This window comes from Dromiciops gliroides, chromosome 2 (assembly GCF_019393635.1).
Source record: "Dromiciops gliroides isolate mDroGli1 chromosome 2, mDroGli1.pri, whole genome shotgun sequence".
NCBI classification, from domain to species: domain Eukaryota; kingdom Metazoa; phylum Chordata; class Mammalia; order Microbiotheria; family Microbiotheriidae; genus Dromiciops; species Dromiciops gliroides.
The window spans coordinates 174,452,989-174,464,753 of NC_057862.1; the positions used below are offsets into that span (position 1 = coordinate 174,452,989).

At 39.9% G+C, this 11,765-nt stretch overlaps 1 pseudogene; it reads left to right on the plus strand.

Moving 5' to 3' along the window:
- Positions 1–6,055: 6,055 nt before the first annotated feature.
- On the plus strand, positions 6,056–6,730 carry LOC122743994 (annotated as a pseudogene).
- The last annotated feature ends 5,035 nt before the right edge of the window (positions 6,731–11,765 follow it).

Sequence of the window (11,765 nt, forward strand, 5' to 3'; positions counted from 1 at the left end):
AATCTAATTTAAACTCTTCCATTTATGGATAAAGAAACTGAGACCAAGATTGGTTAAAGTAGGTTGCCCAAAGTCACACCATTAGCAAGTAGCCAAGTCATCATTTGAACTTAGGTTAACTGACTTCACATCCCCTCTATACCTCCCTACCCAACTTATATCCCCACTCCACTCCCCCACCACCCCAACAGAAAAAAAAAAACCTATAAAATGGCACGCTTATGATTTGCCATCATGTCAAAAAGGAGTTGAAACTGACCAAGTCTTTATTTATCTATTCCTTTATGGAGAGGAGAGAATACTCAAAATATAGGTCAGTTCCTCACACAAAGAAGATACCTTCTGACCCTCCTTTGGGACTAACAAGACTGAGAGTTGGAAGGGGTTTGAGAAATTATCTTGCCTAACTCCATTGTTTTATAAATTAGGAAAATGAGGCCCAGAAATTCCAGATCTATTTGCGACCTGCATGACCCTGAATGAATTCCCCAAATGGACCCATTTATCAAATTTGCAAAATAAACAATAGTGCAAGAAACAGGTTAACATTTGCCTCCAGAAGAAAACACATCCCAGCTCATGGTATGAACATATAACATTGTCATCCAGATATACAATAACCAATGGATAGGACATCATTCATGAAGTTTTAAAAAGTCATCAGTGTCATTATATATTGAAAGGTCATTATATTCCAGCACAAGGGATGTAATCTGATATCCATGGGGTCTAAATCAGTCCTAAAATCTTCTCCATTGTATTTCCTGAAGCTAATTTTCACTTAGTTTTATGCAAATATTCTGCATGATAAACTGACTTCCATTGTCCTCTTTTGTCCCAACATCCCAAAGTGTTTTGCATGGTGCTACTACAAAAGAAAGCAGAAGTCATTTTTCTTCTTTTTTAATTTTTTTTAGCTTTGTGTTCTAATATCTGAAGAACTCTGGTTGTTTAGCTCCTGTTTTTCTACAAAAGAACCTGCCAACTCTTAGCTCTGCATTTGGTTTCCCCAGACAACCATCCACCATTTCCCTATCTCTCCACCAACACAATACAGTAAGTGCTCCTCCTAAGTAAGTCATTTTTCTCCCTTCCTGATGAGGTCCCATGGTAGAGTTACTATCAAAAATACTCAACCAAACCATTAAGCAAAGCAAGAAGTTGGGAGTCAGTAGCAGGTTAATACAATGAAGGCAGAACACAGAGCTTGGAACTGCAGTGAAATGTACCAGGTAAAAATGGAAGCGAGGTCAATACCCAGGATAATAGAGTGGCAATGGCGAATGAAGGATCAAGAGTGCCAAATGTTAGGAGGGGCATTGTGGTGGCACCATTGTTCAGTGCACACATTTGTGCAGAGTAGAGCTGGAAAGGCATATCACAAGCAGAGAAAACATGGCCTCACTTCCTATGTTAACAAAGAACTAGAAATAAAATAGGTACCCAGCAACTGCCTAAATAAACTGTACCTGAATGAAAAGGAATATTATTGTACCATAAAAAATAACAAACATGAAAAATATCAAGAAGCATGTGAAAAATGTTGAAATGAACTCTTGCAGAATGAATTAAGGAAAACAACCCATACAATAACAACAATGAAAATGGAAAGATCAAAAATCAAAACTGAACACTGTGTAATTTAATGACTATGTATGCTTGACCAGAGAGAAGCAGGGAGAAAATGAAGCTCCTTCTCCTCTTTGCAGATGTGTGGGACAAGGTACATGAAATTTTGCATATACTGTCAGGCACAATCAACATGTTCACCAGTATTGTTGAAGTGGGTTTTCTTTCTCCTTTATTGATCTTTGTTACAAAGGATTACTCCCGATGTAGAAAATGGGTATATTTGGAAATAAATGTGATGCCAATTGTCCATATGCAAATGTCTGTCCAAAATGTACATATTGATGGACAAAATGGGCTACCTGCCTGACTCTAGGTTGTAATCTGGACCAAATACATTTGTATCTACTTTGCTTTCCCAAAGTGGATTGTTAAGATGATGGAATTCATTGATGAGACTTTGGAACAGTCCAAGGTTTTTGAGTATTGACTCTTGAGTTAGGGGCCCTGAGTTCAAATCCTATCTCAGAGGCCTCCGAAGGCCTTGTGACCTTGAGTTAAGGCTTCAGTTTCCTCATCTGTAAAACGGAAGGATTGACTAGATGTATGATTCTATGGTCCATGGGTAGGATAATTTAAAGAACCCCTACATAAATGTTAAATCTCTATGATAAAACACTTTCTAGTGATAAAAGCTAGCATGTGTATGCTCTATAAGATTTGCAAACCACTTTGTGATTATCTTGTTTTATCCTCACAACAACTCTAGAATCAAGATATCACTATTATCCCTATTTTATAGATGAGGAAATTGATGCAGACAGAGGTTCAGTGACTTGCCCAGAGTCATTGCTGTTCTTCATTCTCAAAGGGGACCAATGATATCCCAAGGGTAAATTGGATTTAAGTGAGGCAGAGCTATGCAAAGTCATCAGCCTCACTCTCTCCTCAAGATTCATCAAAGTCCAGTGGCAAGACAAAGGTCCAGATGACGGCTCCTAAACTAAGGAAGTGACTGAGATTAAATTTGAACTCAGGTCTCCCTGACTCTAAGGGCCAATGCTCTATCTACTATGCCACATAGGAGCCTCCACGTTAAAATAATCAGTATAATACTCAAAATAAGGCAAATATGGTACTTGAAACAGAATACTACATAGTACCAAATACTATATAAAATGACAATTAGAAGTGATTGAGAGATGGGGCAGCTAGGTAGCTCAGTAGATAAAGCACCAGCCCTGGATTCAGGAGGACCTGAGTTCCAATCCAGCCTCAGACACTTGACACTTACTAGCTGTGTGACCCTGGGCAAGTCACTTAACCCTCATTGCCACACCAAAAAAAAAAAGCGATTGAGAAAGGCCTCACCTCTCCAGAGGACTTTTGTACATGCACACACACACACACACACACACACAGTTAAATATGACTCTTCCTTTTCTGTAGACAGACTCTGGTGATAGCTGAGCAAATAATTAACTTCTGGTGAAAATCTAAAGCGACATTCATGATTAAGATCATTTGCCAGCATTTGAAAAAAAACCTCGAACTGCCTTAATACAATTGAATTTTACACTTAAGTTAATTGGTCTACAATCTCTTTAACCTTCTGCTGTCTCTGTCATTTACTGGCCTTTTCAAGTTAACATTAGTGCAAGGGATGAAGCTTTAATGGACATGCAACACTGATCACTTACACTGAGTGTTAAAGAGTATTACTAGGGCTTGGGTATGTTGGATGCCCCTCTAAAGACACCTTCTACTTTTGAAAATGTAGAGAATGTGCCCACTGGAGACAGTGTTTCCAAAGGGGTACCAGAACTGGGACCATTTCCAATCAGCTTTATTGCTAACACAGCTTGGATTGAACTGACTTACAGACATGATATAAGATACATGCACATTACTGGCCATGGAGTTTGAGGGACAGAAGGAAACAGAAATGGAGGGAGAATACATCATTATCAGATGGTACCCTGTGGGATCAGCTTCTGGGACATGTGAACAATCCCTCTTTTCAGTCTTAGAGTTGTAAGGAAAGACAGGACCTGAAACTGTATTACCAGGATGCTAGAGGTGGCAGTCCTGATCTTCTATCAAGGAAACAACAGCATCTCTAGTGGTCAAGCAGCTGGTATGTACTAATTACCAGTGACTAATAATAATAAGATCATGCCATATGTGACTCAATTGCCTGTTTCCCTAGCAAGCATCATGAGTGACAGCTATCACTCACCCTTACCTCCAACCCCACATCTGCACTAGAAGAAGGTAAAGGGTATTTTGTTGAACAGATGAACTTCCTTTTTTCTCCTGGTCATAGCTTGTAGAATTGATGGCAGTAGACATAGACTCCAACTTGAAGGGAGGAGGTGACTGAGAGACTAGAGCTGGGAGATGTGTGCAATGTTACATGTTAGGATACAAGTAGCTAATGTTTTTTTTTTGTTTTATTATGCTTTTACTAAGCTAGTTAAACTATTTGTTTAACCATGACCTTGAGGGGAGTGATTGAAACAACATCATATATGGAAGAAATGGGAGTGAAGAAGAGTTCACAAGTGACACATCATGATTGACAGAAAATTCTAGACAAAAAACCTGGGATAGAACAGCTTAAGAGGTGGGATGCTGGGTGATTGGCAGCTCTGTGGTCCCAACTGCTGACAGGATCAACCTGTTCTACAAGGAACCTTTTTCACCTGCTTATTTGTTTATTCGGCAGGAAGAAAATGAGAACATAAAAGGAACAGCAAGACAAAAAGGAGAGAGGATTGAAATAAAATACTAAGAAAAACAGAGAGAAGCAAGATCCAGAAGGGAAGTGTGGTTTAACAGTCGATTTATTCAACAAAACTTTCCTAAGTGCCTACTGTATGGAGGATTCTGAACTAGACACTAGGGAAGACATAAAGGTCAGACGAGTTAAAAACCCTGAACTTAGGAAACTCACAAAATCTGAGGGGGTCAGACAAAATGCTATGTGAGATCCAAGAAAGAATAATGGTGTGAAGCTCCAATGAGATAATGATTTGAAAGCACTTTGCAAAACTTAAATAGCTATTTAAATGCTATTTATAGTCACTTATTATTAAACAATATGGATTTATTAATTATTAAATGTGATTAACCATAATGATTATTTGATCATTGATTATTAAATTAATACTATTATTTATTAACCTCTAGTCTAGTGGTGATTTAATTCCCTGAGTTTCCCATTTCTAACACAAATTCTAAGTTGATTCCAGTGCATTCTTTTTTTTTTTTTAGTGAGGCAATTGGGGTTAAGTGACTTGCCCAGGGTCACACAGCTAGTAAGTGTTAAGTGTCTGAGGCCAGATTTGAACTCAGGTACTCCTGACTCCAGGGCCGGTGCTCTATCCACTGTGCTACCTAGCCGCCCCTCCAGTGCATTCTTAAATATAGACAACTGGAAGAAAGTTTATAAAAGCAACAGGAGACATGGAAAATAAGTCTACTGAATCACCAAGAATCATCAAGAACTCCTTCCTAATGCTGAGATAGCCCCTGGAACTCCAGCTTCTGATAGGTAAGCTTTCATCTAATCTTGCCTAGAAAATAGGCCTCCCTACCACTTGCCTGCCATCTCAACAACCTGATGCCCCCCAGACTTTTTCCAATTACCCTTATGTGTTGTCTACCCCTATTAAAATGTATACATTTTGAGAGTAGAGAACTGTCTTATTTGCCTTTTTTGTAATCCAAGAATATAGCACAGTGCCTTGAAGACAGTAAGAGCTTAAGAAATGCTTTATCTATTTTTCTTCCTATGTATAAGTTGAGTCACAACTATAATGGATTTCATACTCATTCAATATGCATGTTTGGAAGACGTACTAAGATCTCTTTACAGTAACAAAATGTTTCACACCCATGATCTCATCTGATCCTCATGGCAACCCCGTGACGTAAATAATAGCAAATATATTATTAGCCCCATTTTACAGATGAGGAAAGGCTCACAGAAGTTAATTTACTTTCCCAGCATCACATAGCATGATAAATTTAGAGCTGAAAAGCATCTTAGAATTCATCTATTCTAACCCTCTCATTTTACAGGTAAGAAGACTGAGGCCCAGAAAAGTAAAGTGACTTCCTCTGGGTGACACATAGGGAGTAGAAGAGCCTAGATTTTAACAAAGTCTCAAACCCAAGCATTCTGACTCTAAATCCATCCTTCTTTCTACTCCATAACTCACTGCAAGGTAGAGTAAGGCCTAGAAACTAGATTCTCTAAATCTGGTGCCTATCACTAGCATAGCATATCATTGTTCAAATAGAGTTAACTTATGAATATAAGTTATGCTATGTCTCACATAGCAAGATTAAAAGCCATTTGAGGTAGTGGTCTTGGTGCTCTGCATTGCCTCGGGGTCTTTCCCTCATTGCCTGCCCCTTAGCCAACCGGGCCTTCTTGGCTCTGCCAGCTTGCCTGTGGGGGCCCTGGGGATCCAGAACCATGCTTTCAATTAAGTTGCAGAGCTCTGGTGGAGAGATATTTGAAGTTGATGTTGAAATTGCAAAACAAAACAAAACAAAAAAACTAGAAGCAGCTAGGTGGAGCAGTGGATAAAGCACCAGCCCTGGATTCAGGAGGACCTGAGTTCAAATCTGACCTCAGACACTTGACACTTACTAGCTGTGTGACACTGGGCAAGTCACTTAACCCTCATTGCCCTGCCCCCCCCAAAAAAAAAGAAATTGCAAAACAGTCTGTAACCATCAAGACCATATTGGAGGATCTGGGAATGGATGATGAAAGGGATGATGATCCAATGCCTCTACCAAATGTTAAAGCAGTGATTTTTAAAAAGGTAATTCAGTGGTGCACCCACCACAGGGATGATCTTCCTCCTCCTGAGAATGATGAGAACAAAGAGAAGCGAACAGATGTTTTCCTTTTTTGGGATCAAGAATTCCTGAAAATTGACCAAGGAACCATTTTGAACTTATTCTGGCTGTAAATGACTTAGACATTAAAGGTTTGCTTGATGTCACATGCAAGACTGTTGCAAATATGATCAAGGGAAAAACTCCAGAAGAAATTCACAAAACATTCAATATTAAGAATGACTTTACTGAAGAGGAAGAAGCCCAGGTAAGCAAAGAAAACCAGTGGTGTGAAAAAAAATGAAGTTTTGTGCCTGTTGACACTGTAATCCTGTAAGGATCATTCCAAATAACTAGTTTCACTGCTCTGTTTATAATTGTTAATATTAGACAAATGCAGCATCAAATCCATTGTATTAGCAGGATGTGGATCATTCCCATTGCATGTGTAGTGTTTTTTGAGTCCAGGGTCTAATCCTATCACTGTTTTAACCAGTATAATCAAAAGTCTTTTTACTTTGGTCTGAATAAAACTGAAACTGTGTGCATTCTGTATGGGGTGGTGGGAAGCCATTTGGGGCATTTTCAAAGTATTTTAAGGGTGGGGGGGTATATTCTCCTAATTTTAGTGCAGTGGCATCATGAGACAATCATGTATCTGGTTGATGAAATACTGATGAGAAAGATAATATCTTAGAAATAACTTGGAGTCAGATGACCCTTGTTAGAGTGCTAGCTTTGCCACTATCCCTGTGACCTTGGGCAAAATGTTTAACCTATTGGAGCCTTGATTGTTTCATCTGTGAAATGGGGGAAGGGGGATATAATAACAGCACTAACTACCTCACAACGTTATTGTAAGAAACTATATTGTAAACTATAGAGTGCTTTGTGGATATGAGCTATTCTTATTATCTGGCCCAGTAAATTAACTTGGATTTTATAATTAGCAGGAACGCCATATTTTTGCTCAACACGAGCTGAAGCCTTAAAAATATGTTTGCTTTCAGAAGGTCAAAGAGTCAGAATAATTAATTGAACACCCATAATAGTCAGGGCACTGCTTTAGGTGCTGTGGTATAATACCAGGGAAATAAGCCAAAATACAAATAGCTCATAGTCTAACAGAGGATTCAAAACCAGCATAAAAAATGATGCCAGGGAATGCATGTGAAGGAAAGAAAGATGAAGATGGGACACAAGCCAGCAATTATAATGCATCGAACTCTGATGCTAGACACTCCCTCCTCACTGCATTTTAGTAAGGCTGCTGTTTCCTGGTCTACTTTCTGCCTCTCTGAATATTTCTTCTCAGTCTTTTTTCTAGGATGAGCTTCCATGTCCCAGCCCCTAGTGCTTATGTGTACCCCCCTCCCCACTGCTCTTTCCTGGGCCTTCTCTTATCTCCCACACTCTTTTTCTGGGCATTCTCATCAGTTCCCATGGATTCAGTTATCATCTCTATGCATATGACTCCTCAATCTGCATATTCATCCCTTATTCTTCTCTTGAATTCTAGTCCTCTATTGCCAACTGCCTATTGCATAGTCCAGTTGACTGTCCTGTGGATTTCTCAAGTTCAATGTGTCCAAAAACAAAGCATATTACTTTTACCCCTCAGCCTACTCTTCTTAACTTCCCTATTTCTCTCAAGGAGAAAGAAACACCATCTTTTAGTCAGCCTGATTTATTTTTTCCCATAAAGTACACGAATTTATCGTGTTGTCATTGTTGTTGTTTGTCCTTCGTTCTCATATGGGACCATGACATTGGGAGGTAATGTCATGACTTGCAATGAATTGGATTTAAGCGAGGTAGAGTCATGCAGAGTTACTAGGCTGGCTCTCTCCTCCAGAGCCATCTGGGTCCAGTGGCAAGATATATAATAGGATGACTGGAGATGGTCCCAAATGTTTGAGGCAACCGGGGTTAAATGACTTGCCCAAATGTCAGGCATCTGAGGCCAGATTTGAACTCACATCCTCCTGACTCCAGGGCTAGTGTTCTATCCACTGTACCATCTAGCTGCCACATCAGTTTATATAAAAATCATGACACTACCATCACTGCTATAATGTTGTGATGCTTTTTCCCTGGTCATGGTGATGAATTGCACTAAGCCAACCCATGCTCTCTTGTCAGGTTCTCTGTGTAATCAAAGTTAAAGCAAGTTAAACCTCCCTATACCTTTTAGTTGCTTAAAAAAATCCTTCCATCACACCACACCCAGTCCTTGTCCCTTTCCTGCCATAAGAACACTATATAGTTGTCCAATCCAGATTGTGCATACTGGGTCTTTCCAGATCAGCCTATTTACCAAGGTGAAAATCTCTCCCACCCTCCTCTCTTCAGTAGGCTTATTTGTTCCCAGGTAACACCAAATGACTGGGGGAAAGATTCCCAGTGATACAAAAAGTAAGGGCAGCCTGTTTTGTTCCCAAACCAATGGGCGACTTCTTCATAAAGATCCTGAAGGATCACACCCAAGCTATTGTCTTTGATTCCTCCCCTATCCAAGCCTTTCATCTTCCTCTAGCAATTTATATAATGTATAAATGTCTGCTAGAACAGGATCAAGGCTAATACTTGGTGAAGTTAAGTAGTCATCATCTAACCATCTTTTATGAGCCAAATAGACATTCACAACATTCAGTTGAGACAAAGAAATCTATTCTCCTTTCTCCAACACTTACAATGTTCATGACCTTGGTCAAGTGACTCAACCTTTCTAAACCTCACATGCCTCATCTATAAAATGTGGATAAAAGAATACATAATGAGGTCTGAGGAGTTATGGGGAATGAGTGACAGACAAACCCCATATTTATAGTTAGGATTCATGTGTTTAGACAACAAATGGAATTCGTAGCATTTAAATCTAAGGGGCAATCTCCTCCATGTCTAGATTGCTCCCTATCTTCTCTCCAATGCTTGAAATTCCTGGGATTTTTTTAAGGCTCAGCTCAGCTCAACCACCTTCTTCAGGAAGCCTTTCCTGACTATATGCTGGTATTGATGAGACTTCCAGGGCAGAGCCAAGATGGCAGAGGAAAGGCAGTGAGCTCTCAAACTCATGACACAATCACTCCAAAAAACATCCAAATAATGCCATAGGACAATGCCTGGAGCAGCAAAACCCACAGAAGAATGTGCTGAAATCATCTTCTAACCAAGAATGGCTTGGAAGGTCAGAAGGAGGGAGCTGCTGTGCTGAGACAGGAGTGGAGCCCAAGCCCACAGTCACCCTGACACAGATCCAGTCCCAGGGAGGCCTCACCAGAGAAGGAGACCCCCAGAGCCTCTGAATCAGCTGAAGCACCAGTGTCATCTGGAACTAAGCTCACAGTCTGGTGAGAGGGCTGAGCCCTTGGCAGTGGGGAGACTACAGGGATCTTGTGCTGGTGCTGAGACAGAACTTGGGTTTTTCACCCCTGCTGTGAACCAGGAGGTAGGCTAGAGTAGCAGTGGCCCAGGTAGGGGAGGGGCACAGGCTCATCAGAGCTGACAACCACAACACACAAAGCTGGTTGATTAGCAAGTTAGTCTAGGGTTATCTTCAGACCAGGGAACAAGCCAGGTAAGTGAAGAACCTGATCCTCCTTAAATCATACCACCTGGGACTTCTGAAGCTTGGGATAGTGCGGTCTGGAAACAGTACCCAACTTTAAGGAGCTAAAAGTCAAGTAAAAGAAAGGTAAGATGAGCAGACAGAGAAAGGCGAGGACCATAGAAAGTTTCTTCAGCAACAAGGAAGATCGAAGTGCACACTCAGAAGATGTCAACATCAGGGCCCCTATATCTAAAGCTTCCAAGAAAAATATGAATTGGTCTCAGACCATAGAGGTGCTCAAAAAGGACATTGAAGATAAAGTTAGAGAGGTAGAGGAAAAAATGGAAAGATAAATGAGGGTGATGCAGGAAAAACATGAGAAAAAAAAGTCAACAGCTGACTATATGCTTGTACCATCCCCTCCAGAATTACCTTGTTTTTATACTGGGTGAGAGAAGTGATTTTTCTATTCTATTAATAACCAATTATTAAATTAGGATTGAGGTTTTTCCTTTCTAATTACTCATTCAGGAAACAGAACTTGCAGGTCATTCAGTTAGTCTTTGAGGGACATTGCTGATAGATGAGATTGCCCAAATCCTCCGGGTGCATGTTCTGCAATCTTGAGTGGGACTCCACCCGACTAGAAGACCTTACAGAATCTAATCTAGGTGAATTCTTGCCCTTAGGAAGTAAATCTATGCCCTTGTAGCCCCCCTGTTGTGGTCTAAGGTAACCCAGCTTATGAAATAGAAAACCAACAAGAATGGTCTACGTAGACATGGATTCCTTTGTTCACATTGCTAGAGATGGCTGAGTTTCATGATCGAGTCACAGTTCTGAACGGGAGCAGCTGAAGATTTCTAGACTACCTCCTCCTTATTATGTCCACCCCGCTTATTAATTGTTCACCAATTAGGGTTGATTTTCACCTATCAGGAGCACCTGCTTTCCCAAAAGTATTTAAGCATTCAGGGATCTCCATAATTTTGTCTTTGGTTACCAAGAGAAACCATTGACCATCAATGTATTGATTATCAGCTAGCCTAATTAATAAATTGATTATTAAATCACCCAGAAACGGTGTCTCCCAACCTTTCATTCATCTTAAGAGTATATGTTTTATCATATAACCTATATTTGATTGTTCACCCCCTTGAGGAGGGAGGGAAGGAGGGCTAAAATTTGAAACTCAAAACTTTAAATAAAGGAGTATTTGCTGAGAAAAAAAATTCTCAAACAGATTAAAAAAAGTATATGTTTACACATACATACATACACACACACACACACACACACACACACACTGCGTGTTTCTAGTGTCTCTCTCATTAGAATGTCAGCTCCTTGAGGGCAAGGATTGTTTTCCTTTTATCTTTGTACATCCAGTGCCTGGCATAAAGCCTGGCACATAATAGGTGTTTAATAAATGATTGATTTGATACATTATATAGGGTATTTAGAAGGATTAGGCAAGGAGAATATAGAAATGATTGAAATTTAAAGCTTGAAGAGTTCTCAGAGGTCATTTGGTCCAACCTCTTCTTTTTATAGATAGGAAAATGAGACCCAGAGAAGTTGCAACTTACTCGATCAAGACTAGAACACAGATCTCCTAATTCCTAGGCCAGTGTTCATTCTTATACAGCATTGTATTCAATCACACACACACACACACACACACACACACAAATGTTAACTTCTAACTACAAATTCATCTTTTTGATTTCTCGAGAAATATTTGATGAATGAATGAATGAACAATGAATTCCCTAGGGTTATACGGCTT